This window comes from Dipteris shenzhenensis, chromosome 10, assembly GCF_047967505.1.
Source record: "Dipteris shenzhenensis isolate YYH24624 ecotype China chromosome 10, Dip_SZ_1.0, whole genome shotgun sequence".
NCBI lineage: Eukaryota > Viridiplantae > Streptophyta > Polypodiopsida > Gleicheniales > Dipteridaceae > Dipteris > Dipteris shenzhenensis.
The window spans coordinates 22783880-22788562 of record NC_141605.1 but is presented as its reverse complement, the minus strand read 5'-3'; the positions used below and the strand labels follow the sequence as shown (position 1 = coordinate 22788562).

General features: G+C 44.2%; 1 pseudogene; it reads left to right on the top strand.

Annotated features, from left to right (window-relative positions):
• The first annotated feature begins 932 nt into the window (after positions 1 to 932).
• On the top strand, positions 933 to 4075 carry LOC147897564 (pentatricopeptide repeat-containing protein At2g03880, mitochondrial pseudogene; annotated as a pseudogene).
• The last annotated feature ends 608 nt before the right edge of the window (positions 4076 to 4683 follow it).

The window sequence follows — 4683 nt, the reverse complement described above, 5'->3', positions numbered from 1 at the left end:
CAACATGTCCTTGATTTAAGGTTCTCATTTGAGGGCTCTTCATAGGTTCTTTGCATTAGGAGTGGTTGTTTCGAAGACTTTCAAGCAAAACTTGGTTGACATCTCTAGTTTGAATTTTAGGTATAGTTGATGCATTCAAATCCTGATGCCCTAAAAGTTTCCCTAAGGAATCGCGCTAATGGGAATTGCTACAATGATTGTGGATAAAAAGGATCCACGTGGCTAACGTAAGAATTAATGAGAAGACTACCTCACCTTGCTCCTTGCCTTGATTCACGCATGCCAAACTAAGTTGGCTGTGAGGAGGCCACTTGTCAACTAGGTCCGTTGATTCACCCTAGATTACATCTTAGGAACCACTAAGAGGGATCGGCAACAATTAATTTCAATTTCCTGAGGCACATGTGTTCTTTCATTCCCCATTCTTTTTCTTCTCAAAGGATCATGAAGATAGGATTCATGCATCCAACAAAGCATTTATCTTCTCGAAGTCATTCCTGACAACCCCTCACCATTTTTTGTGATTTCGTGTTACCTAGACAACTCCATGGGATGATTTACTAGCCTCAAGGTGGCATAAGGATTGGTTTCTTTATAGCAATTCAAGATTCAAATAAGTGTTCACAGAAAACTTGTAAGGTATATACAATAAAACTGCAACGTTTTCAATTTCACCTCTAAAATCTACACTAGAAAATTTAGTTATATTTTTGCTCAAATTCTCAAGCAAGATTTGAACATTCGGACTATATGAAACGATGCATAAATATCCCCAATCTCCACCGTAGATGTCGCAGGCGCGCACCCCACCGTCGATCATGACATGCTGTCATGTCATCGGACCGTCCAATGCGCTCCACGTCGGAGTCCCCTAACGTAGTCGCAAAATGCGTGACTTAATCTGTCTACAGGGGTCATGGGACCTTGTCTTGTGTAAGTTGTTGGCATCTTTCTTGGTTATGATCCCACACCTAAGGCTAGCCGTCTGCAGTCATTCCTTTGCTGCTGGCAGGTCTGGCATAGCAGCCCACACGAGGTTTCCTCAGCAGTTAGACTTTCCTGCCACTCTGGAACGTTTACATGATGGCCAAGTGTTCAAGACAAACAATCTCATGCTCATGTATGTGAAGCGTGGGAGCATGGTTGATGCTCGCCAAGTGTTTGACGCCATGCCCAGGCGTGATGAGGTGTCTTGGAACATTATGATCCTAGGGTATGCCAAGCAGCAAGAAAGTGCACAGGCTTTGGAGTTGTATGCACAGATGCACAAAGAAGGCGTCCAACCAAGTGATAGAACCTTTGTTGGCGCATTGAAGGCTTGCAGTAGCCTGGCAAAATTGGAAGAAGGGAAGCAAGTTGACAGGAAATTCTCAAAACTAGGGTCCCTGGCACAGGGTAGAGCCATCCATTGCCAAGTACTAAAGAGTGGCTTTGAGTCAGACGTATTCGTGGGAACCAACATGGTAAATATGTATATGAAATGTGGAAGCATGGAGGATGCACAGCATGTCTTTGAGAAATTGCCTCATCGTAATGTGGTTACATGGACTACCATGATCTTGGGGTATGTTGAGCAAGAAAATGCTGCTCTGGCTTTGGATATATATGCAAAGATGCACCAGGAATGTCTCACATCAGATAATAGAAGCTTTGTTGCCACATTGAAAGCTTGCAGTAACCTCGCAGCAGTGGAAGTGGGGAAGCAATGTGGCGAGAAATCTGTGAGGGTAGGATGCCTTAGAAAAGGTAGAGCCATCCACTTCCAAGTACTAAAGAGTGGCTTTGACTCGGATGTATTTGTGGGAAACACCTTGGTGAATATGTATTCAAAATGTGGGAGTATGGAGGAAGCACGGTGTGTCTTTGGCACATTGCCTCATCCTGATGTCGTCACATGGAATACCATGATCCTAGGGTATGCTGAGCATGAAGACTGTGCCGTAGCTTTGGAATTCTATGCACAGATGGACCAAGAAGGTGTCACAGCAGATCATCAAACCTTCATTGGTGCATTAAAGGCTTGTAGTAGCCTGGCAGCACTGGAACAGAAGCAAGTTGGTGGAAATTCTGTGAAAATAGGATGCCTGCTGAGAGGAAGAGCTCTCCACTCTCAAGTATTAAAAAGGGGCTTTGACTTGCATGTATTTGTCGGAACCACCTTGGTGGATATGTATGCAAAATGTGGATGTCTGGAGGATGCTCACTGTGTTTTTGAGGAATTGCCTCAACGTGATTTGGTTACGTGGACTTCCATGGTACTAGGGTATGCTGAGCAAGAAGACAGTGCAGTAGCTTTGGAATTGTTTACACAGATGCAGCAGGAAGGCTTCAAAGCAGATCACCAAACCTATGTCGCTGCACTGAAAGCTTGCAGTAGCCCAGCAGCATTGGAAGATGGGAAGCCAGTTGACAGGAAATTAGGGAAAATGGGATGTCTAGTGGAAGGCAGAGCCATCCACTCCCAAGTAGTAAAGAGTGGCATTGAGCTCAATATATTTCTGGGAACCACTTTGGTGAACATGTATTCCAAATGTGGGAGCATGAAGGATGCACACTATGCCTTTCATGAGCTTCCTCATCGTAATGTGGTTACGTGGAGTACAATGATATTGGGATATGCTGACCAAGAAGAAAGTGGGGAGGCTTTTAGACTTTATGTACAAATGCAAGAGCAAGGTCTGTCACCAAGTAGTGCTACCTTTGTTGCCATTCTAAAAGCTTGTGGCAATACAGCAGCTTTGGAAACTGGAAAGCAACTCCATTGTGATATTTTCAGGGTTGGTTTTGAGACTGTCTTAATGGTAGTCAATGGCCTTATTGACATGTATGCTAAATGTGGAAGCATGCTTGATGCGCAGCAGTTATTTGATGCAATGCCCTCAAGGGATGTTGTATCATGGAGTGCATTAATTGCAGGATATGCTCACCAGGGAGAGAATGAGCTTGCGTTTTGTTTGTTTGAGAGAATGAGACAGCAGGGCATACTGCCGAATGCGGTCACATTTCTTAGTGTTCTCACTGTATGCAGTCATGTAGGTCTAGTGTACAAGGGCCTGGAGTACTTCCAGGATATGAGCAGACAGTATGGCATTATCCCCACTGTTGAGCACTATACCTGCATGGTTGATCTCCTTGGCCGTGCAGGTCAAGTAGATGAAGCACTGTCGATGGTGGAGAAGATGCCTTTCCAACCTGATGTTGTCATATGGTTGACTGTGTTGTGTGCGTGTCAAAAGTGGAAAAAGGTAGAGGTTGGAAGGCAAGCTTTTCAACATGCTGTCAGATTAGATAAAAAACTTCCTGCAGCATATGTCTTAATGGCAAACATATATGCTGATGCTCACAAGTGGGAGGCCTGTCATCAGATCCAAACAATGAGAAAGAATGCTCAAGCATGGAAGAAGCCAGAACAGAGTTGGTGGACTGATGATAGTGGAAGGGTGCATGCATTCATGGTGGGCGATAGGAAACATCCCCAAACCAAAGAGATATATGTAAAGATGAAAGATCTTTCTGTCAGAATGGAGGAGGAAGGATATATGCCTGATTTGGACCCTGTATTACAGGAAGTTTTTGATGACGAAAAAGATGATGCCTTGTGTGGCCACAGTGTCAAGCTAGTTATTGCTTGTGCCCTAATGAATACAGCTCGGGGGGCTCCTGTACGTGTTGTAAAGAATATGCGAATTTGTGTTGATTGTCACACCTTTGTCGCCCTCGCATCAAAGATTGAACAACGAGAAATTATTTGCAGAGATGCAAGTCGCATTCACAATTTCAAGGGTGGTGAATGTTCATGTGGGGACTATTCGTGACACAATGCATCTATAGTCTCGTTCCTTTCCTCTTGAACTGTACATCTATGGCACTTCCTCTCTTAAGACCGTGCAGGAAGGCAGTCTGCTTTCCTGACCAGCTGGCCCTTGGTGAAAGTTTCTGCCGATACAAACCTTGATAATCCTTTGATCTGGCAGACTAGTCAGTTGGCTTGAGAGTTAGCTGACAATGTCTGTTCAGATCCTAAGGCTAGAGTCCTGCTTGTTAGTGGAGAGGAAATCTTCCGGTCTAAGGAACCCGGCTTTTCCTCCTAGAAGAATTGGTGATGGTTGTCTACCGGAGTACAGCATGGGAACAGGCCCTTGGTTGCAGGTTTAGAATGCCTTAATGCCCATCTACCTATATCTGAATCATCCCTTGTGAATTGAGTGCTATCATAATCAACTGGCTAAATGTCAGTGGATCCCTATGGACTTGGTAGCAGTAAACTGGCAGCTTGAGCAAGATCGTTAAATTTTGGCTCTATATCTTTTATACCGACTTACTGTTAACTCTTCCAAGCCAATCCTACTAGGAGGAAAAGTCATTTCTCCAACCATTGAGCTACTTTCACAGAAACAGGAACTGCGATCCCTAACTACCACTCTGGGCGCAATTCAATTCCATGGGCATCAGTGCTTCCACCCCAAATGCTAGGCTCAGGTTTAGAATGCCTTAGTGCCCATCTACCTATATCTGAATCATCCCTTGTGAATTGAGTGCTATCATAATCAACTGGCTAAATGTCAGTGGATCCCTATGGACTTGGTAGCAGTAAACTGGCAGCTTGAGCAAGATCGTTAAATTTTGGCTCTATATCTTTTATACCGACTTACTGTTAACTCTTCCAAGCCAATCCTACTAGGA